Below are 24,833 nucleotides of genomic sequence, written 5' to 3'. Positions count from 1 at the left end.
TCGCTCTCCAGCGTCTCACAGCAACCTTGGACGCTAGCTGCCTCCCCAAGGGCAGCATCGCGGGCAACCTTCGCCTCAAGGACGGCCTGCTTCTCCTCGTCGCAAGCCGCCGAGGCCTGGACTAGCGCCGCCCGTATCGAAGCATCGGAGCGAATCCAGCCAGAAGCCAGCTCCAAGCGCCCGGCCACTAGACGAGGGTTCGCGCCCAGAAGATCCTGCCGCAGACGGTCCAGTCCGGCAACGGCGCGATCCAGAACAGTATTCGGGGAAACATCAGTTGGTGGAGTAGGAGGAGAAGACGGCAGCATGACCACAGTACCCTGAGGCAGAACCAGCTGCGCCATGACGGCAGTGGAGGCAGCATCAAGCAAGGGCACCTCGGGAGTTGCTTGGGTCAAGGGGGCTGAGCTCGCCCCAGCAGGCTCAGCCTAGCCTCGCGAGGATGCCCGGGCAGGAGAGGCCTGTGCGTCACAGTCACCTTCTTTCTCGGGCAGAGGCACTGCCACGGATGGGGCCTCGGGAGCTCCCTTCGGCTTCTTTGCCGCGGGTGTCAGCCTATCCAGAAAATACGAGCATCAAGCCTCGGCAACAGAACAATAATCAAGACAGGAATCGAGCACTTACAGGTCGTCGCAGGTGGGCTCAAGCAGCCTCCGGCCGTACTTAAAGCCCGAGAGCCGGCTGCAAGGGTCAGCTTCAAGGGGCTCGGGAGAAGGAGGCACGCCTGCGGATCGCCTCGGGGCCGGGGCAGACCCGCAGGGGATCAGCCCATTCCGGTCCTTCTGCGGGATCGAAGGCGGGCTCCCGCCGCCTTGCTCATCCTCATCCTCGTCGTCGTCACTCTGGGGGAGGCAGAGAGTGCGGGACCTGCGCCGAAGGGGAGGAGCCCTTGACTCCGCCTCTAAGTCAACCCCCTCTTCCCGCTCCCCTTCTCCCTTCTCTTCGCTGGAGTCCTCGGAGGACACGTCCACCAGGTCCTCTGGAGCCTCCGCGGGCATGGGCCCGTCCCCATTGAAGACGGGCATGGACCCCACTACCTGCTCCCAATCCTCGCGAAGGAACAGGGGCGTAGGGGTGCCCTCCAGCCTCGCCATGTCGCCCCCAACCAAGGACAGGAGGACCGCAGCCAGATCCTCGTTGGCCAAGACCACGGGGCTCGGGTGAGGCCTCCACATCGAAAGTGAGTACTGATGGAGCGGAGCCAGCTGATGCTCCAGGAACTCCCTCAGTAGCGACGCACCGGTCAGCTTCGCCACTGCCACACTGGCCGGCCTCAGATCTGCATCCATCTTCTCCAACACCAGCTTCGCGCGGGGATCCAGAAGCTCCACTCGGGACCAGTCACCGGTGCTCGCGGGGTGCTCCGTGGGCAGGATCAGCCAAGGATGGATGCGCCCAGCATCCACCAAGACCCACTTGCTCCTGAAGCCCTCAATCCTCTTCCTAGGGTTCGAAATGGCGTTGGAGCCGCCGTACGCGACGAAGCTCGCGCACGCGGAGGCGGAACCACGGGAGGTCCGGAGGGAGAAGTAGTGTAGCAAGGCCACCGAGGGTTTCACCCCTACGTGAGCCTCACAATAGTAGGCGAAGATCGCCAGAAGAAGGACGGAGTTGGGATGGAGGTGCAAAGCTTGAATGTTGTAGTGGCGGAGGACAGAGAAGAAGAACTCAGAAAAGGGAGGCACCAGACCGGCGACGATGGCGCTCACGAAGAGCGGATAGAAGGTGCTCCCTCGGCCTTCAGGGACGGAGGATCCGGCCTTGAACGCCTTTGCCCCGTCGATGCCCTGCGCCGCCGCCATCTGGCGCACCCGGGCAAGGCTCGCCTCTGACACATTTGGCGAGTCAAAGGCAGGCAAGTACCAAGCTCCGGCCGGGGCTTGGCGAGGCGCCATGGCTGGCTAGGGCGTGCAGACGGAGTAGATCTGAAGACTTCGGAAGCATGGAGGAGAGGCGCGAGAAAGGGGATCTGAGCAGCAACTGGAGGAAGTAAAGGAGTCAAGGAAGATGCCGCTCTTTTATCAACTCGCGCAGTTGCAGAGGCGCCCACGTCCAATCAACCGCCATGCGACGCCCAAGGCCGCAGGCTGTTAGGGCCCGCGATGCTTCGCACTTGCCCTTTCGCCCCTCTGCTCGGCCAAGTTTGGGCGCGCCGTGGGCCCGGGGGCTACTGTCGGCGTTCTGGGAATGGGGGTCCCCAGACTTGCCTGCCTGCGGCCTACGGCGTGGCTCAAAGGAAGCCCAGCACAGCCCATCTGCATCAACGCAAGCTCAAGACCCTCGCGAGGGGCCAAGCCTCGCGGGGCGGACGACAAGGAGCTTCCTCAGGCACGGCCTCATCAAGCTGGCTCATGAGGAGGCGGAGAGTTCAAGGCGGGGTACCTCGTGAGGTGCCCATGACGCAAGCCATGACGACCAAGGGCGCCAGTCGGGCGCCAGCCCGCGCAGTGTCCTCCTTTTTCCTCTTTGGTGCAAAGGGGGCAAGCGCATGCGAGAGCATCAAGCAAAGGCGTCCATTTCGGTGCAACAAGACCAAGACCAGCCCAACGGCAGGAAGGAAGACATCGTGGAGCCCAAGCCGGCGTCACCACCAGAGCCTTTGACAGGCGAGGACCAACTTTAGTCAGGATAAGTGTACCCGTTGTTCCCCTTCAAAATGGCCAATTGTTGGCGCCCTTCCCGCTCAATATTTGGGAAGAGGCCCAGGGCCTTTGCCTATAAATAGGACTAGCCACCCCCAGGGTAGAGGGAGGAAAAACCTGGACCTGACCTAGCAATCGGGATCCTCGCCAAGAAACCAGTAGATAGAGCGATTGAACTCCTCCCAGCAGTTCATCGCACCAGCCAAGAACAGACCCTCGCGAGGCTGTTCTGCCTTGTATTGTTCATCATCAAGCCCAAGAGGCAATCCACCACACCACACACTGGAGTAGGGTATTACACCACAATGGTGGCCTGAACCAGTATAAATCTTGTGTCTCTTGTGCTGTTCAGTTTGGTAGTTTAGGTCCTAGCGATTCGGCGAGGAGCAAGCTGATAGAGGGTTGAATCTCCGCGCGCACCCCAGTGTTCGAACCTCAAGGGTCTGCCGAAACCCGAAATCCGACAGCCGGGGAGGTCTTCGCTCAAGTCAAGACATACCAAGTACCCATCACAAACTCATCTCCCTTGCATTTACATTATTTGCCATTTGCCTCTCGTTTTCCACACCCCCACTCCACCCTTGCCGTTTTATTCGCCCTCTCTTTCCCAATCGCCTCTCTCTTTTTCACTTGCCTTTTTCCGTTTGCTTGTGTGTTGGATTACTTGTCTCCATTGCGCAAGATAATACCACATTGTGTGATTTCTCCAATACCAATAATAATGATTTCCTTAGAACTCCGATTGCTCCTCTTAATGATGTTGAGTCTTGTGAAATCAATACTGCTTTGCTGAATCTTGTTATGAAAGATCAATTTGCCGGCCTTGCTAGTAAAGATGCCGCTACCCATCTAAACCACTTTGTGGATTTGTGTGATATGCAAAAGAAGAAAGATACAGATAATTATGTTGTTAAATTGAAGTTATTTCTGTTTTCACTTAGAGATCATGCTAAAGTTTGGTTTTCGTCTTTGCCTAAAAATAGTATTGATTCTTGGAACAAGTGCAAAGATTCTTTTATCTCTAAGTATTTTCCTCCCGCTAAGATCATCACTCTTAGGAACAATGTTATGAATTTTAAACAACTTGATCATGAGCATGTTGCCCAATCTTGGGAAAGAATGAAATTGATGATTCGCAATTGCCCTACTCATGGTTTGAATTTATGGATGATCATACAAAAATTTGATGCCGGATTGAATTTTGCTTCTAGAAATCTTTTCGATTTGGCCGCCGGAGGCACGTTTATGGAAATTACTTTAGGAGATGCTACAAAACTCCTTGATAATATTATGGCCAGTAAAAAAGTGAGAAAGAATTTATGATCTCAATGGCACACCGAAAGATCGACTAGTAAAAAACTGCATGCTATAGAAGAAGTTAATGTTTTGAGTGGAAAGATGGATGAACTTATGAAATTGTTTGCTACTAAGAGTTCTCCTCTTGATCCCAATGATATGCCTTTGTCTACTTTGACTGAGAATAATAATGAATCTATGGATGTGAATTTTGTTGGTAGGAATAGTATCGGTAACAATGCTTATAGAGGAAACTTTAATCCTAGACCATTCGCTAGTAATTCCTATAATAATTATGGAAATTCCTACAATAATTCTTATGGTAATTTTAATAAGATGCCCTCTAATTTTGAGAATAGTGTGAAAGAATTTATGATCTCTCAAAAGAATTTTAATGCCTTGCTTGAAGAAAAATTACTTAAAGTTGATGATTTGGCTAGGAACGTTGATAGACTCTCGCTTGATGTTGATTCTTTGAAACTTAGATTTACTTCTCCTAAGCATGATATCAATGAGTCTCTCAAAGCAATGAGAGTGTCCATTGATGAGTGCAAAGAAAGAACCGCTAGATTGCGTGCTAAGAAAGATTGCTCTCTAAAGGCGTGTTCTTCTAGTTTCCGTGAAAATAACGATGAAGAACTTAAAGTTATTTATGTGTCCCCTATTAGATCTTTGTTTTTCAATATGAATCTTAATAATTATGGGACTGGAAATGAGTCAACTTTAGCTAAAAGGCATCCCAATGATTTGGAGTTTTTAGATCATGATGCTAAATTTGGTAAAAGTGGGGTTGGAGAGGTCAAGACTTTAAATAGCATTGAACCCACGATCTTGGATTTTAAGGAATTTAATTATGATAATTTCTCTTCAGAAGGTTGTATTTCCTTGTTGCAATCCGTTGTGAATTCTCATCATGCTTATAGTCAAAATAAAGCTTTTACCAAACATATTGTTGATGCCTTGATGCAATCTTTTGATGAAAAACTTAATTTGGAAGTTTCTATACCTAGAAAACTTAAATGATGAGTGGGAACCTACTATAAAGATTAAAATTAAAGATCATGAGTGTTATGCTTTATGTGATTTGGGTGCTAGTGTTTCTACGATTCCGAAAACTTTATGTGATATTCTAGGTTTCCATGATCTTGATGATTACTCTTTGAATTTGCACCTTGCGGATTCCACCATTAAAAAACCAATGGGAAGGATCGATGATGTTCTCATTGTTTCAAATAGAAATTTGGTGCTCGTAGATTTTATCATTCTTGATATAGATTGCAATCTTTCTTGCCCTATTATTCTTGGTAGACCTTTCCTTAGAACAATTGTCGCGATTATTGATATGAAGGAAGGGAATATTAGATTCCAATTTCCATTAAGGAAAGGCATGGAGAAATTTCCAAGAAAGAAAGTTAAATTACCTTATGAATTTATCATGCGAGCTACTTATGAATTGAGTGCCAAAGATGGCACTACTTAGATCTATCCTCACTTTTATGCCTAGCTAGGGGAGCTAAACGATAGCGCTAGTTGGGAGGCAACCCAATTTTATTTGTGTTTTTCATTTTTGTTTCTGTTTAGTAATAAATTTTGCATCTACCTTCTGTTTAGATGTGTTTTTATGTTTTAATTAGTGTTTGTGCCAAGTAGAACCTATAGGGCAACCTATGGTGATAGTTAATTTGATTCTGCTGAAAACAGAAACTTTGCGCGCATGAAATTAGTTTTGTTAATTCACAGAAACGTGTTCTTTTGCGTTGATTCTTTTTGCTGTAGATCAATATAAAAATTTCCCAGGACTTCCTATTTTGGTAAGATTTTTAGAGTTCCAGAAGTTTTCGATGGTTACAGATTGCTACAGACTATTCTGTTTTTGACAGATTCTCTTTTTTGTGTGTTGTTTGCTTATTTTGATGCATCTATGGCTAGTATTAAGTGGTATGAACCATAGAGAACTTGAAATACAGTAGGTTTAACACCAATATAAATAAATAATGAGTTCATTACAGTACCTTATGTGGTGGTTTTGCTTTCTTTCACTAACGGAGCTTATGAGATTTCCTGTTGAGTTTTGTGTTGTGAAGTTTTCAAGTTTTGGGTAAAGATTTGATGGACTATTGAATAAGGAGCGGCAAAATCCAAAGCTTGGGGATTCCCATGGCACCACAAGATATTCAAGAATAGCCAAAAGCCTAATCTTGGGGATGCCCCCGGAAGGCATCCCCTCTTTCGTCTTCGTTCATTTGGTAACTTTACTTGGAGCTATATTTTTATTCGCCACATGATATGTGTTTTGATTGGAGCGTCTTGTATGATATTAGTTTTTGCTTTTTCGTTTTCTACAATCATCCTTGTTGTACACACCTTTTGGGAGAAGCCCACCTGATTGGAATTCATTAGAATACTCTATGTGCTTCACTTATATCTTTTGAGTTAGATAGTTTTTGCTCTTGTGCTTCACTTATATCTTTTAGAGCACGGCGGTGGCTTAATTTTGTAGAAATTGTTAGTCTCTCATGCTTCACTTATATTATTTTGAGAGTCTCTTAGAAAATCATGGTATTTTCTATGGTTATAAAATTGGTCCTAGAATGGTAGGCATCCAAGTTGGGTATAATAAAAACTATCATAGGAAGTGAATTGGATTCTATGATCAATTTGATACTTGATAATCGTTTTGAGATATGGAGGTAGTGATATTAAAGTAGTGCTAGTTGGGTGATTATGAATTTAAAGAATGCTTGTGTTGAAGTTAGCAAGTTCTGTAGCATGCACGTATGGTTAAAGTTGTGCAACAAATTTGAAACATGAGGTGTCCTTGGATTGTGCATCCTTATGAGTGGCGGTCGGGGACGCGCGATGGTCTTTTCCGACCAATCTATCCCCCTAGGAGCATGCGCGTAGTGCTTGGTTTTTGATGACTTGTAGATTTTTGCGATAAGTATGTGAGTTCTTTTTTTTACTAATGTTGAGTCCATGGATTATACGCACTTTCACCTTTCCATCATTGCTAGCCTCTTCGGTACCATGCATTGCCCTTTCTCACCTTGAGAGTTGGTGCAAACTTCGTCTGTGCATCCAAACCCCGTGATATGATACGCTCTATCACACATAAACCTCCTTATATCTTCCTCAAAACAGCCACCATACCTACCTATTATGGCATTTCCATAGCCATTCCAAGATATATTGCCATGCAACTTTCCACCATTCCGTTTATCATTATGACATGCACCATTATTGTCATATTGCCTTGCATGATCATGTAGTTGACATCGTATTTGTGGCAAAGCCACCATGCATAATTTTTTATACATGTCACTCTTAATTCATTACCCATCCCGGTACACCGCCGGAGGCATTCATATAGAGTCATATCTTGTTCTAGTTTTGGGTTGTAATTCATAAGTTGTAAATCAATAAAAGTGTGATGATCATCATTATTAGAGCATTGTCCCCAAATAAAAAAAGAAAGGCAAAAAAAAGAAAGGCCAAAGAAAAAAAGGAAAAAAAAAGAAAGGCCCAAAAAAAGGGGGCAATGTTACTATCTCTTTTTCCACACTTGTGCTTCAAAGTAGCACCATGTTCTTAATATAGTGAGTCTCATATGTTGTCACTTTCATATACTAGTGGGAATTTTTATTATAGAACTTGGCTTGTATATTCCTACGATGGGCTTCCTCAAACGCCCTAGGTCTTCATGAGCAAGCAAGTTGGATGCACACCCACTAGTTTCTTTTGTTGAGCTTTCATGCATTTATAGCTCTAGGGCATCCGTTGCATGGCAATCCCTACTCCTCATGTTGACATCAATTGATGGGCATCTCTGTCGGTGTCCAAACCGGCGGATCTTGGGTAGGGGGTCCCAGACTGTGCGTCTAGGCGGATGGTAACAGGAGACAAGGCACACGATGTTTTTACCCAGGTTCGGGCCCTCTCGATGGAGGTAAAACACTACTCATACTTGATTGATATTGACGATATGGGTAGTACTAGAGTAGATCTACCACGAGATCAGAGAGGCTAAACCCTAGAAGCTAGCCTATGGTATGATTGTTGTTCGTCCTACGGACTAAAACCCTCCGGTTTATATAGGCACCGAAGAGGGTTAGGGTTACACAGATCGGTTACAATGGTAGGAGATCTACATATCTGTATCGCCAAGCTTTCCTTCCACGCCAAGGAAAGTCCCATCCGGACATGGGACGAACTCTTCAATCTTGTATCTTCATAGTCCAGGAGTCCGGCCAATGGTTATAGTTCGGCTATCCGGACATCCCCTAGTCCGGGACTCTCTTAGTAGCCCCTGAACCAGGCTTCAATGACGACGAGTCCGGCGCGCATATTGTCTTCGGCATTGCAAGGCGGGTTCCTCCTCCGAATACTTCATTGAAGATTTTGAACACATGGATAGTGTCCGGCTCTGCAAAATAAGTTCCACATACCACCGTAGAGAGAATAATATTTACACAAATTCAATCTGCTGACGTATTCCATGGCGTGACATCACACCATGGCTAAGCCTTTATTCGAATCGTTTTTACTGTCCCACCTCAGCGCGTTTAGCGAGGCAGTTTCCTTGGCACGTCCTGTCAAAGCAGAGATCGTGTCCCCTTATTTCGGGATTCCCACTAATACGAGGCATGGGTAACCCAGTCGTGCCCGTTGGCATGTCTCCTCTATCAAAGGCGAGCCCCGAACGGTCAAGGGTAAGGCTCTTGGTATTCAACCTCTTTATAAAGAGACCAAGGCTCCGCTCCTTTCTTTCAATCTCAATCGAATCCGCCCCTCGCCTCGAGTTCCAACACCCAAAGCTCCAGATACAGGCGCTTCGGACCTTCGATAATGTCCGGCTCCGACCTGCAAGGCTGGTGGATGCCTTCCTCAGTTACGAAAGAAGACGTGCTAAAGCTAAGAGATGCCAGGTATCTAACCGGCGAAATTTCGCATAGGCTGCCTGCCCAACGGCAGGTTATTCCCATTCCCAAGCCTGGTGAAAGCGTGGTGTTCGCGTCTCACTTCCTTCGGGGGCTAAGCTTCCCGATGGACCCCTTCATGAAGGGGCTCATGTTTTACTATGGGTTGGAATTTCACGACTTGGATCCGGAGTCCATCCTCCACATCTCATCGTTCATTGTCGTGTGCGAAGCCTTCCTCCGTATTACCCCTCACTTCGGATTGTGGCTCAAGACCTTCAAAGTGGAGCCGAAGATGATCAAGGGGCAACATGCAGAGTGCGGAGGGGCTGTTATAAGCAAGAATGCTGATGCTCTGTGGCCCGAGGGCTCTTTTCAAGAGGAGCTCAGCTTATGGCAACAAGAGTGGTTTTATATCACAGCTCCCAGGGGCACCAAATGGGTGGCGCAACCTACCTTTCGCTCGGGTCCTCCACCGCGGCTGGCGTCATGGGTCAATAAAGGACTTGACTGGGGGCCGTCCAAGGACGTGCCCTTGTTGCAGGGCCGCATTTGAGACCTCCTAGAGAGAGAGAGATCACTCTGGTCGTAGTAGCGCAGGTCATGCTGATTCGTCGTGTCCTGCCCTACAGACGCTGCCCCCTCCGCCTGTGGGAATTTAACCCGGAGGGACCACGAGCTCTCCAACATTTTATGGGCGCGACGCCCGTGGAGATGCACAAGCTTTTCTTTGGATCACAAGAGATGTGTCCGGACTTGACCGAGGATGCAGCTCTGAGCTGCAATCGCCCGGATACTCAAGTAAGTAGCCTTGTACCCGGACACGCTATCCCATATTTATGACAAACTTGACCTTTAAAAGAGTTGTCCCTTGAACAGGAGTGGATAGCGAAAGCAAAGTTAATCAGGTGTCCGGCCCCCCTCCCTGAGACCACGCCGGATCCCGTGTTAACCAGGATGCTGGAGGTTGCGCCTTCGGAAGAAGGTGAAGGGGGGAACAAGGAAGCTACCGCCTCCGCGAAGGAGGCTGCCAGGAAAGGAGGGATCGAGAATCCCTCCATCCAAGGGAAGAACAGGACCGCCTCTGAAGACCCGGAGACCATGGTCTCAAAGCGGGGGAAGAAATCTTCGTTAGAGGGTCCTGCGCCGAGAGATGCCTCGGCCGCATTATGCCCCCATGGGGATCAGCCCTCCACCGAGCCGTAAGTAAAAAGGGGGTTTTTTATTAAAATAAAGGATATCCCTGCCCTATTTCTGATGAAGACAACTGGAGTTTTACCTGTAGTTTGGATCTCAGCCCTTCTCAGCAGAGATCATCTTCAGGGGATCTTCGTCCGGAGATGATAGAGAGCGAGATGCCTCCCCTGCCGTACCGTCGTGCGAGGCGGGCGTCCCTGAGGTGTCATCGCGGAGGGTTTCTCCGAGTCCGGCGGGGCCAGAAGGCAGTCATATTTCCCCTCAAAGCCCTCCGCGTCCGGCCTTCAAAAAAGGCCATCGGACGAGTCCGGCACCACCTGGTGTACGGTCGGAGGAGCTGAAGGATCTGCTCGGGCGAGCACCTATCTCAGAAGATCACCGTGCGTTAATGGGTACGGTGATTGAAAGGATTTCATCCGCTGAGAGCCTTCAGAAGTTTACTGACAGGTTTTGAGGTACGCAAAATGATGTACCTTTTGACAATTCCGCATATAAAATGCGCCTTGTCTAGATAGTAGCCCCTGAGGCTCGATGTGTTGTCAAAAATGACAGCGCGCCGAGCATCATAATCCCAGGTATAATGTGTCGCCCTTCCTACATAGGTGGCGAAGGGTCCGGTGGCTAGCCGGACTGATGAATTTGCCGAACTAAAGCGGCAACTTGACGTGGCGGATGTTGACATCGCGCTTGTCACTAGGCGACTTGACGAGTCACAAGGTATGCAATTTCCCCGCGGAAACCTGGTAAGGGAGCTTGATGCCCGTGCCTTACAACGAGTATGCTTGACGCAGATGGTGCCGCTGCCATGGAGAACCTGTGGGCGGAGCTCGCCCGAGCCAAGGAGCAGGCCAGAAAGAGTGACGCGGCTGCCTTAAAAGCGGCCGAAGAGCTAAAAGCCGAACAGGCTGCTCACTGCCGAAGCAAGAATGAAATGGCTGAGATAGCCGTGGAGTTGAAGAATGCTGCCGACCGTTGCAAGATTCTTGAAAAAGAAGATCGAGCGGTACAATAGGACCTGAAGAAGGCCACTACCGAGGCCAAGGATGCTCGCTCTGTGATGCAAGCTATGAAGGAGGAGCTGCGTCAGGCCGGAGATATCGCGGCTGGAAAGCCCTTCCTGCTGCGGAGGAAGTTCACGGATCCTAAATATGCTCAGTTGGACCAGCTGTGGAGTTCGGAGGATGCTTATCTGGACTTGGTGGCAAGTGCCTCGGATGCGGCCGAACACTTCCGAGATCAAAAGGAACACGAAATGGAAAAGGTTTTTTGGTCGCAGTTCCATAATCCAGAGCGCCCTCTTCCATTAACTGATCGCTTGGCCGAATGGGCAGAGCTGAATAGGTTATCCAGACTTGCGATGAAGTATGTCGTGAGTCTTTTGTGGCCGAAAAGGCCCGAGCCGAAGAGTTATTTTGGCTTAGTGCAGCAGTTCCTTGGTGCGGTGCCGCATATCAATGCAATGAGGAGGTCGGCATGCATAGAGGGTGCGCGAATGGCTCTTGCCCGTGTCAAGACATACTGGGCAGAGATGAAGGCCACCGATGTTGCATCCCCAGATTCGGACGGAAGCCGAGTACCTGTCGAGCAATATTTTCAAGAAGTTCTGCAGGGCGCTCGTTTAATAGAGACGCAGTGCTCGAAGGATATTATCTTCGAATGACATGTATTATTGTGAAACAATGTTTCGATGAAATATAAAAGCTTTTTATACTTGTGCCTTCAAGAATTAAAATACCTCCTGTGTGGTCATTAATGTATATGTGTATATAACCTGAAAGATGGCAGTCTTCGGATTCAGCCCCCACGCATATAATGCGGGGGTGTTTGCAAAAGGCGCATTTTCACACTTGATCCAACGTCTTGGTCCTATAAAGGAGGTGGTAGCGTAGCAAACTAGGCAACCGGACTATAATGCTTTATCACTTTCACTTAGCCATAGGAGTTTGACAGTGGGGCTACTATATAGCCCCTAGGGGCACCGCGCTCACCCGAATTCGGGGCGCATATGTGCCTGACCGGGAAACGGCCCTTCGTCAATGCGGAGGAATCCTATAGATTCTGGCGGGTCATCGAGTGGTTGACCAGTCTCACGCTATATCATGACAGTCAGTTTTCGGCTTTCTCTACTGAGGTGCTCGCCTGGACGAACCGGGGCACAATCGTAGTAGTTCTCCTGGTGCCGCGTTAGCCGATAGAGCGGAACGTAAGGCAGCAAAACACTGGAGCCGGGCAAACCCAACATTTGAACAAAGACATGGTTCGGAGCTGATGCATATAAGGCCTAACTCGAGATGCCGAACACTCCCTAAGGTATTCGGTCTTTATGAAAACGGGCCGAACAACGCCCTTGGTAATAAGCCCCTGGTGTCCAGGTACGCGCAAAATTCTGACGTGGCCCATGCCAAAACGCCAGCCTCCTCCTCGGTTATAGCAAGAAACCGGGGGATGTGTATCAACAAGAGACAGTAAAAAAGGTTTACGCAGGGTCTTAATCTGAAAAGAATCCTTCCAACGGGTCCCTACTACAGTCTGCGCCTGTGTCTCCGTTGTGCCGTATCCTGGGCGGGTGTAGCACGGTGTTCATCTGTAAAAGAGAGGAACTTAGTTGAAAAAGATCGTGTGAAAATGTACATTATACTAAATAAACAAAGTACAATTCAAAAAATGAATAAAATTGAGCTTTAATGTCTCTTGTTGTACATGCGCGGAGCCCCTAGTGCGGGGGTATGCGGCTAGTAAGCCCTTGTATTTTTACGCCGGACTCGTCTAACCGTGTCCGGGGTCTAGACGACCTGTTTAGGTGCTTTGATTAGTGAAGCCGGTTTGGTGTGTGGCTGTCAAGGCAGTCACACAATCTTCCGCGCTCGAGGAACACTCGATATTTCCCTTTAAGGAGATGATGCCTCGCGGACCGGGCATTTTAAGTGTAAGGGATGCATAATGTGGTATTCCTTTAAAGCGGGCGAAAGCTTCGCGTCCGAGTAGTGCTTGGTAGCCACTTGTAAATGGGGCGAGGTGGAAGGTTAACTTTCCGTGGCGGAAGTTGTCGGGTGAGCCGAACACAACTTCTAGCAGTAGAGAGCCTGGACAATGGGCATATGGGCTTGGCATTACCCCTTGAAAGGAAGTGTTGCTATGGCGAATTTTGGTTGGGTCTACCCCCATTTTGCGGATTGTGTCCTGATATAGCAGGTTTAGATCACTGCCGCCATCCATTAGGACTTGTGTAAATTGGAGTCCGTTGATTATCGGATCTAATATCAAGGCAGTCCATCCTGCATTCCGGATACTTCTAGAGTAATCCTGATGGTCGAAGGTGATTGGTTTTAACAAACAGTGGAGGGACTCCTCTGGGATAGGCTGTATGGCACGTATATCTATGGGCGCCATTCTGTTTTTCCCTTTTGTCACGTAAAGTGAGTTTACTGTTTTGACTTCCTGTGGGAAATTCTTTTGTTTTCCGGTGCTCTGCTTGTGGGGTTCGTCATCATCCTCGCTTGGTGTGTTGAGCCCCTTGTGTTCGGCGTGAAGTTTGTCGGACTGCTTGAAGACCCAACAATCTCTGTGGGTATGGTTTGCTGGCTTCCCGGGAGTACTGTGGATTTGGCATATCTTGTCCAAGATTTTGTTTAAGTTAGATAGCTCGTCCCTATTATCCTTAAGGGGCAGTTTTTTATGATCCTGTCGTGAGCTTTTGAATCTGGCGTTGACTGCCGTGCTCTTCGGGCTGTTTCCCTTAGTCTGATGCTGGTCCTTGCTTCATCGCGGTTTCCCGTTTCCATCCCTGACTTCGGATGTACTTGGGTTGCTGGTACTGCATCTTGCTAGCCAGCTATCCTCTCCCGCGCAAAAGCGGGTCATGAGGCTTGTTAATGCGGCCATTGTTCTTGGCTTTTCTTGGCCAAGGTGTCTGGCGAGCCATTCGTCTCGGACGTTGTGTTTGAAAGCTGCTAAGGCTTCGGCGTCCGGACAGTCGACTATTTGGTTCTTTTTAGTAAGGAATCTGTTCCAGAATTTTCGGGCTGACTCTCCGGGTTGTTGAGTTATGTGACTTAAATCCTCTGCATCCGGAGGTCAGACATAGGTCCCTTGAAAATTTGCCCGAAAAGCATCCTCAAGCTCTTCCCAACTTCCAATGGTGTTTTCGAGGAGGCTTTTGAGCCAATGCCGGGCTGGCCCTTTGAGCTTGAGGGGTAAGTATTTTATGGCGTGGAGGTCATCTCCTCTAGCCATGTGTATGTGGAGGATGTAATCCTCAATCCAGACTCCAGGGTCTGTTGTTCCGTCGTATGCCTCTATGTTTACGGGATTGAATCCCGCTGGAAATTCATAATCCAGAACCTCGTCGGTGAAACATAGGGGATGTGCGGCACCCCTATATTTAGGTGTACCGTAATATTCGGATACTTGACGTGTTGCATTGCTTACTAGAGCTTGCTTTCTTGGCCCGTAGATAGATCTAATTAGGCCATCTTTTTGATGCAAATCCGAGTGCGGATCGCGTGCCGGCTTGTGTGCGGCGCCGTTTGCCGCTCTATGTTTGCCATGGGGTCATCTATCCGACCGGGTGGTCTCTTTGTTCTTTGATTGCGGGGGCTCTACGGCCTCCTCATCAAATTCGGGCAGTAGTTTTCGCTTTGGGTAGCTCTTTGTTCGGCGACTATCACAGTATTTGTCTACGGTGTTGAGTACTTTGCTCCATCTGATCTTGAGCTTCCGCTTCTGCTTTTTCTGGCTACGCGCAGTGGCGACGAGCCTTTTGTGGAGGTTCTTTTGCTCCAGCAACTTGTCCGGCGTGAGATTGTCCAGACTGTTATCTTCGCCGGGGATGGATTGTTTATCCATATCGTCCTGTTCGGACGGTTGCTCGATAGCATGTTTGTCGTCCACCAGTTTGCCCTGCTCTATGCCTGGGTCTGTATGGCTACTGTCTTTGTCGAGGCGGGATTTTGAGCGGTGCTTACGTCGCTGTTTTGACTGCTTTTCGAGGGAATGATCCCTCGTGGCGTCCCGTTGTTCCTCGTTGTCGCTTCCTTTAGGTGTATCCACCATGTATACATCGTGAGATGAGGTGGGTCTCCAGTGCCTTATAGGTGTTGGTTCATGCTTATCTCCTACATCGTCGTCCATACCGTCGATGTCTTGGGAGTCGAAATTAAGCACATCGTTTAAACTTTCGACAGTGGCTACGAAGTGGGTGGTGGGTGGGCTTTGAATTTCTTCGTCGTCCGCATCCCAACCTTCCTGACCATAGTCCGGCCAGGGCTGTCCTGATAAAGAGAGAGACTTAGTGAATTCAGGATGTCGCCAAAGGGCGAGTGTTGAAAGATGTCCGCGGCGGTGAATTCCATGACCGGCGCCCAATCGGATTCGATTGACAGGGGCGCGGAAGGTTCGGAGTCCGGAGAGGAGTCCGACACCTTGGAGTTACGAGCCTTGAAAAGGACAGGGATGGTGTTCGGCTCAATCGCTGTAGAGATCACAGCCCCTGAGGCGGTGTCCAGCCACCCGTCCTCGATCGGCGCAGTCGGCTCTGAGCTAAGGGTCGGAGCGGACACTGGTGCGGCCTCCATGGCACTGTTCGGCGGCAGAGCTAGATCGTGCCCATCGTGACAGTGCGGCGCGCTTGGCTGTGGCTCGAACCCGTCGAAGATCAAGTCTCCGCGGACGTCAGCCGTGTAGTTCAAACTTCCAAATCTGACCTTATGGCCAGGGGCATAGCTTTCAATCTGCTGCAGATGGCCAAGCGAATTGGCCCGCAGTGCAAAGCCGCCGAATACGAAGATCTGTCCGGGGAGAAAAGTCTCACCCTGGACTGCATCGTTGTTGATGATCGGAGGAGCCATCGGGCCTAAAGATGACGACACAGAGGAACTCTGAATGAAAGCACCAATGTTGGTGTCAAAACCGGCGGATCTCGGGTAGGGGGTCCCGGACTATGCGTCTAGGCGGATGGTAACAGGAGACAAGGGACATGATGTTTTTACCCAGGTTCGGGCCCTCTCGATGGAGGTAAAACCCTACTCCTGCTTGATTGATATTGATGATATGGGTAGTACAAGAGTAGATCTACCACGAGATCAAAGAGGCTAAACCCTAGAAGCTAGCCTATGGTATGATTGTTGTTCGTCCTACGGACTAAAACCGTCCGGCTTATATAGGCACCGAAGAGGGTTAGGGTTACACGGAGTCGGTTACAATGGTAGGAGATCTACATATCCGTATCGCCAAGCTTGCCTTACACGCCAAGGAAAGTCCCATCCGGACACGGGACGAAGTCTTCAATCTTGTATCTTCATAGTCCAGGAGTCCGGCCAATGGTTATAGTTCGGCTATCCGGACACCCCCTAGTACGGGACTCCCTCAATCTCCATAGCCCATTGATTATCCTCGTCAATGTGGGACTTTCTCCTTTTCTGTATTCTCCACACAATCCCCATTATCATATTCTATTCCACCCATAGTGCTATATCCATGGCTCACGCTCATGTATTTCGTGAAAGTTGAAAAAGTTTGAGATTATTTAAGTACGAAACAATTGCTTGGCTTGTCATCTGGGGTGTATAATTTGGGAGTATTTTTGTGTGACGAAAATGAAGCATAGCCTAACTATATGATTTTGTAGGGATGACCTTTCTTTAGCCATGTTATTTTGAGAAGACACGATTGCTTTGATTAGTATGCTTGAAGTATTATTATTTCTTATGTCAATATGAACTTTTATTTTGAATCATTTGGATCTGAACATTCATGCCACAATAAAGAAAATTACATTGAGAATTATGCTAGGTAGCATTCCACATCAAAAATTCTGTTTTTATCATTTACCTACTCGAGGACGAGGAGGAATTAAGCTTGGGGATGCTTGACACGTCTCCAACGTATCTATAATTTTTGATTGTTCCATGCTATTATATTACCCATTTTGGATGTTTATGGGCTTTACTTTACACATTTATATCATTTTTGGGACTAACCTACTAACCAGAGGCCCAACCCGTATTGCTGTTTTTTTTGCCTATTTCAGTGTTTCAAAGAAAAGGAATATCAAACGGAGTCCAAATGGAATGAAACCTTCGGGAGCGTGATTTTTGGAACGAACGTGATCCAGAGGACTTGGAGTGCAAGTCAAGAAGCAGTCGAGGCGGCCACGAGGGTGGAGGGTGCGCCTCCCTATCTCGTGGGCTCCTCGGGCGTCCACCGACCTACTACTTCCTCCTATATATACCCACGTACCCCGAGAACATCAGAACAAGCCACGAAAACCTAGTTCCACCGCCATAACCTTCTGTATCCGCGAGATCCCGTCTTGGAGCCTTCGCCGGCGCTCTGCCGGAGGGGCAATCGACCACGGAGGGCTACTACATCAACACCATAGCCCCTCCGATGAGTTGTGAGTAGTTTACCATAGACCTTCGGGTCCATAGTTATTAGCTAGATGGATTCTTCTCCCTTTTTGGATCTCAATACCATGTTCTCCTCGATCTTCTTGGAGATCTATTCGATGTAACTCTTTTTGCGGTGTGTTTGTCGAGATCCGATGAATTGTGGGTTTATGATCAAATTTATCTATGAGAAATATTTGAAACTCCTCTGAATTCTTTTATGTGTGATTAAGTTATCTTTGCAAGTCTCTTCGAATTATCGGTTTGGTTTGGCCTACTAGATTGATCTTTCTTGCAATGGGAGAAGTGCTTAGCTTTGGGTTCAATCTTGCGGTGTCCTTTCCCAGTGACAGCAGGGGCATCAAGGCACGTATTGTATTGTTGCCATCAAGGATAAAAAGATGGGGTTTATATCATATTTCATGAGTTTATCCCTCTACATCAGGTCATCTTTCTTAATGTGTTACTCTGTTCTTTATGAACTTAATACTCTAGATGCATGCTGGATAGCGGTCGATGTGTGGAGTAATAGTAGTAGATGCAGGCAGGAGTCGGTCTACTTGTCACGGACGTGATGCCTATATACATGATCATGCCTAGATAATCATATAATTATTCGCTTTTCTATCAATTGCTCGACAATAATTTGTTCACCCACCGTAATACTTATGCTATCTTGAGAGAAGCCACTAGTGAAACCTATGGCCTCCGGGTCTATCTTTTATCATATAAGCTTTCAATCTAGTTTTATTTGCATCTTTACTTTTCCAATCTATATTATAAAATACCAAAAAAATATTTATCTTATCGTACTATCTCTATCAGATCTCACTTCCGCAAGTGGCCGTGAAGGGATTGACAACCCCTTTATTGCGTTGGTTCCGAGTACTTTGTTTGTTTGTGTAGGTGCGTGGGACTTTTGAGGAACCTCCTACTGGATTGATACCGTGGTTCTCAAAACTGAGGGAAATACTTACGCTACTATTGCTGCATCACCCTTTCCTCTTCAAGGAAAACCAACGCAAGCTCAAGATGTAGCACGCTCCTCTGCCGGCTACTGTTCAACCAGCCTTCTCCAGGGGGTCCTATTCAACCACCCCTCCACGGGCTATTGTTCATCCAGCCCTCCACCGGCTACTGTTCAACCTTCCCTCCATGGGGTCCTGTTGATCCAGCCCTCCACGGGGTCCTGTTCATCCACGCCCAACCGGCTTGATCGATCAGGGTCCTGTTCATCCAGCGGCAACACCACGGGGTCCTGTTCATCCAACCCCAACTGGGAACTGTTCATCCAATCCCCCCCAACAATGCTCACAGTTCATCGAGAGACAGCATCGATTGGCTTCAGTTAGCAGCAGTAGCAAAGGAATCGCCCGATCGGGTTCAGTTAACAGCCATCGATTGCTCGGGTTCAGTATTGCATAGCCTGTAGTGCAATCGCTCGGGTTCAGTTAGGCGACGCCTCACTCGGGTTCTGTTAGAGCCCAACGCCTGGCACCCATGCGTGTACATGTACGAGAGAAACGCGCATCGCTCATCCCCCGACCACCCACCGTAACCGGGAACTTCCCGATATTTTCCCCGCCCTCGCTTCTACCATGGTTTTTTCCATCATGCATGGCCCAAAGAATGTCATGTGGTTGCATCTCTAGCCCGCCCAGGACGAAATGCCCATTTTATGTCATGATTTTTTGTCAAAGAAGTAGGATCCCACCACATCTATGATGATACCGGGTTTTGTCACAATTATCGTCATAGAAGTGTCATAAGTATGACTAAAAAAATTCGTTCGGCCCAAAATGTCATGGATGTCTTTTTTTTGTAGTGGGGGGAGGCGCCCCGGTACCGTATCACCTCCACTATCTTTTATCTTCACTCATCTTAGTTCGATCCTTACTTATCTTTTGCTTTAGATGAATAAGAGTTCAGTTCAGTCCTTTCTTTTAGACTGTTTGCTTAGTGATCTATCCTTGTAATCGTGTGCGAGATATATAATAATGTTTAGTTTGAGTTTTGTTTTCTTTACTTCCACGATCAATAAAAAGAAAGGAAATAAATGAAAAAGATCATTTGCTAATCTTATGGTAAGAAATGACATCACATAAGGAGTATAAGTAGAAAATTTTATTGGAGATTGACAAACGTAGCATTGGTCAATGATGCAATTCATGAAAGAATTAATAAGGGAAGGGAAGATTCACATGCAAATATATTATCTTGGACATCTTTTGTGATTGTGATCCCCCATCAAAATATTATATGCCAAAATTGTTGACGTTGGACAAGGAAGACAACGTAAAGATTTATGTTCGTTCATATTCATATAGAAGTTATATTGTCATAGATCCTTTAACATGTGGTGTTGCCCCCCATCTTTGCAAGCCAAAAATTCAGCACTAAGTAGAGATACTATTTGTGCATCCAAAAACCCTTAAAACCATATCTCGTTTTGAGAGTCCACCATACCTACCTATGGATTGAGTAAGATCCTTCAAGTAAGTTGTCAGGTGCAACAAGGCAATAAAAATTGCTTCTAAAAGTGTTGGATCATTTAGTGTAAGAGAAAATTGAGCGTTGTATGAACTTGTGATGGCAAAGAATAAAAGCGATAGACTGCATAATAAAGGTTGCTATCATAAGGGGCAATACAATGTGACATTCTTTTGCACTAAGAGATTGAGCATATAACCAAAAAGCGCATGGCAACCTCTGCTTCCCTCTGCCAAGGGCCTATCTTTTACTTTTATGTATTTACTTTTATGCAAGAGTCAAAGTATTTCTCTCTATTCTTTTATTTTCTCTATTGGCAAGCATCATGTGGTGAGTAAAGATCTAGGCACATATATCCAGTTGGATGTGGGTGGCGTGAGTTATTATTGTTGACATCACCCTTGAGGTGAATACGTTGGGCGCCGAAATTATAAGCCCCTATCTTTCAATGTGTCGGGTTGAAACTTTTTGCTCATGTGTATGCGGTGAGTGTTAGCAATCATAGAAGACTATATGATGGTTGAGTATGTGGACTTGCCAAAAGGATCCGATATGTGACCCTTCCTTGAAAAGATGATGAGTTGTAGTTGCAAAGTTGACTGAGAACATAGTTTGTTAGTTTTCAATAGAGTTTATGCCTTATACTTTGATGTTGTGATGAATTGTAACTTATTCATGAGAAGTTATATGATAGAAGTTCTATGATAAAAGTTCTATGATAAAGTTTTATGTTAAAGCTTGCTGTTGCTACAATAATATACCTGATGCTTCTATGTCCGTATTTTTTTTATCAACACTTCTCTCTCTCTCTAAGCATGGGGACATGTTTTTCGATTTTGGTTTTCGCTTGAGGACAAGCGAGGTCTAAGCTTGGGGGAGTTGATACGTCCATTTTGCATCAAGTTTTCCTGCTTTTATTTATAACATTTTAATGCATAATAATTCTTTTTGGAGTAATTCTAATGCCTTTTCTCTCATAATATGCAAGGTTCAAACAAAGAGGGAGAATACCGGCAACTGTAATTCTGGACCTGAAAAGGTTATGTCGGGCCACCTATTCAGCACCACTCCAAATAAGATGAAACTTCATGAGGATTTTTCATGGAATAAATAAGAATTATTGGAGCAAATAAGTAACAGAGGAGGGCCACCAGGTGGGCACAACCCACCTCGGTGCGCCAGGGAGCCCAGGCGCGCCCTGGTGGGTTGTGCCCTCCTCGGCCCACCTCTGATGCCCATCTTCTGGTATATAAGTCATTTTGACCTGGAAAAAATAAGGAAAGGACTTTTGGGATGAAGCGCCTCCGTGTCGAGGCGGAACTTGGGCAGGAGCACTTTTTCCCACCAGCGGAGCGATTTCGCTGAGGGGACTTCCCTCCCGGAGGGGGAAATCATCATCATCACCACCACCAACAACTCTCCCTTCTTTGGGAGGGAAATCTCCATCAACATCTTCAACAAAACCATCTCCTCTCAAACCCTATTTCATCTCCTGTGTTCGATCTTCGTACCAGAACCTTAGAATGGTTCTTGTGGGTAACTAGTAGTGTTGATTACATCTTGTAGTTGATTACTATATGGTTTATTTGGTGGGAGATTATATGTTCACATCCATTATGCTATTTAATACCCCTTTGATCATGAACACGATTATCATTTGTGATTAGTTACTTTTGTTCTTGAGGTCACGGGAGAAATCTTGTTGCAAGTAATCATGTGAACTTGGTATGTGTTTGATATTTTGATGGTATGTATGTTGTGATTCCCTTAGTGGTGCCATGTGAACGTCGACTACATGACAGTTCACCCTACTAGGGCTTAAGGGAATCCATTGTGGAGTAGTTATTAGATGATGGGTTGCGAGAGTGACACAAGCTTAAACCCTAGTTTATGCTCTATTCCTTAAGGGGTTGATTTTGATCCAAAAGTTTAATGCTATGGTTAGATTTATTCCTAATACTTTTCTCGTAGTTGCGGATGCTTATGAGGGAGTTAATCATAAGTAGGAGGTTTGTTCAAGTAAGAACAGCACCTAAGCACCGGTCCACCCACATATCAAATTATCAAAGTAGCGAACGCAAATCAAACCAACATGATAGAAGTGACTAGATGAAATTCCCGTGTACCCTCAAGAACGCTTTGCTTATCATAAGAGACTATTTTGGCATGTCCTTTGCATCAAAAGGATTGGGCTACCTTGTTGCACTTCTGTTACCGTACCGTTACTTGCTCGTTACAATTTACCTTGCTATCAAACTACTCGTTACTTATAATTTCAATGCTTGTAGACATTACCTTGCTGAAAACCGCTTGTCATTTCCTTCTGCTCCTCGTTGGGTTCGACAATCTTGCTTATCGAAAGGACTATGATTGATCCCCTATACTTGTGGGTCATCAGTATGTCATTGTGAATAATAGAACATAATATTATCAAGCAATTTAGTAGCTTCACCCAGAGCAATTTCAATGAAAGTACCACCCACGGCGGAATCTAGAAGATTTCCAAAGACAAAATTCAATCCCGCATAAAATTTGTGTATAATCATCCATAGATTTAAACCATGAGTATGGAAATTTCTTAGCATTACTCTCATTCTTTCCCAAGATTGCACAACATTTTCATGCTCAAGTTGCTTAAAATTCATGATTTGATTTCTAAGGGAAATAATTTTTGCGGGCGGAAAATACTTAGTAATAAAAGCATCTTTGCACTTATCCCAAGAATCAATACTATTTCGTGGCAAAGATGAAAACCAAATTTTTGCACGATCCCGCTGGTAGAAAGGAAACAATTTTAGTTTCACAATATCACCCTCCACATCTTTTCTCTTTTGAATAACACACAATTCTACGGAAGTGTTTAGATGGGATGCAGCATCCTCATTAGGATTACCAGAAAATTGCTCTTTCATAAAAAGATTCAACAAAGCAGCATTAATATCATAAGATTCCGCACTACGCGGGAGGAGCAATAGGATGCGGCATCCTCATTAGGGTTACCGGAAAATTGCTCTTTCATGAAAAGATTCAACAAAGCAGCATTAATATCATAAGATTCCGGACTAGGCGGGAGGAGCAATAGGGGTACTAATTAAATCATTATAATTAGTATTGGAAAAATCACACAATTTGCTATTTTCTTGAGACACCATGACTACGCAAACAAGATCACAAGCAAACAAAAAGACCAAACAAGAAAAAGGCAAACGAAAAATATTTTTGTATTTTTGAAAAAACTTTTTAGAAGTGGGGAAGTTGAAAATGAGAGGCAAATGGCAAATAAAGTAATTGCAAGAAGATGAGATTTGTGATTGCATACTTGATAAATGTTGATGATGTTTGATAACCTACAATTATAGGGGATTGCAACAGTTTTCAAGGGAAGAGTATTCAACCCAACTTTATAGATTCGACACAACGGGAGCCAAAGAATATTTGCAAGTATTAGCAGTTGAGTTTTCAATTGGACCACACCTGGAGATTAAATATCTGCAGCAAAGTGATCAGTGTCGGTGTCAAAACCGGCGGATCTCGGGTAGGAGGTCCCGAACTGTGCATCTAAGGTTGAAGGTAACAGGAGACGGGGGACACGATGTTTACCCAGGTTTGGGCCCTCTCTATGGAGGTGATACCCTACTTCCTGCTTGATTGATCTTGATGAATATGAGCATTACAAGAGTTGATCTACCACGAGATCATAATGGCTAAAACCCTAGAAGTCTAGCCTATGGGATTATGATTGTGACCTATGTACTAAACCCTCCAGTTTATATAGACACCGGAGGGGACTAGGGTTGTACAAAGTCGGTTACAAAGAAAGGAATCTACATATCCGAATCGCCAAGCTTGCCTTCCATGCAAAGGAGAGTCCCATCCAGACATGGGAAGAAGTCTTCTGTCTTATATCTTCATGGCCCAATAGTCCGGCCCACGTATATAGTCCGGTTGTCCAAGGACTCCTTAATCCAGGACTCCCTCAGTAGCCCCTGAACTAGGCTCCAATGATGATGAGTCCGGTGTGCAGATTGTCTTCGGCATTGCAAGGCGGGTTCCTTCTCTGAATACTTCAAAGTAGACTTTGAACACAAGAATCATGTCTGTCTCTGCAAAACAAGTACCACACACAACCGTAGAGAGTACGATATTTCACGAGTCCAATCTGCTGACAACTTTTTATAGAGCGACATCATGTCACTGCCCGGTCATTATTCGAATAGTTTTTTAGCCTGCCGCTTCATATTTCGAGGTGCGGTTTTATTGGCACATCTCGTCAAAGCAGAGATCGTGTCCCTTTATTGCGGGATTCTCATCAATACGGGCATGGGTAACCCAACTGTGCCATACGCACGACCCTTGTGGAATAGACGAGTTTTAAGGCGAGTGGGGAGGCGCATAATATTCACTGCCTTTATAAAGGGATAAATATTCACCCTTTTTCATCCACGCCATCTCCTTCCTCTGCCCATCCATTCTCGAGCTCCAGCGCCCAATCCCTCACCTTTTCTGTCCAGAAAAGCACTCCAACCATGTCCAGATCCGGAGCAGGAGGCAAGTGGATGGCCTCTTCTATCAAGGAGAAGGACATCACGAAGCTCCGGGAGGCCGGGTACCTGGCCAAGGAAATCACCCATCGACTTCCGGCCAAGGGACAGATCGTCCCCACCCCAGAGCCTCAGGAGAGGGTGGTGTTCATCTCACACTTCGTCCACGGGCTGGGATTCCCTCTGCACCCGTTTGTCCGCGGACCCATGTTCTACTACGGGCTGGACTTCCACGATCTGGCCCCCAACTCCATCCTCAACATCTCCGCATTTATTGTCGTGTGCAAGGCCTTCCTCCGCATCCCACCTCACTTCGGACCAATGTGAAGCCAAAGTTGGTGAGCGGTCAGCAAGCAGAGTGCGGAG

This window comes from Triticum aestivum, chromosome 3B (genome assembly GCF_018294505.1).
Source record: "Triticum aestivum cultivar Chinese Spring chromosome 3B, IWGSC CS RefSeq v2.1, whole genome shotgun sequence".
NCBI lineage: Eukaryota > Viridiplantae > Streptophyta > Magnoliopsida > Poales > Poaceae > Triticum > Triticum aestivum.
This window is presented reverse-complemented; position numbering follows the sequence as displayed.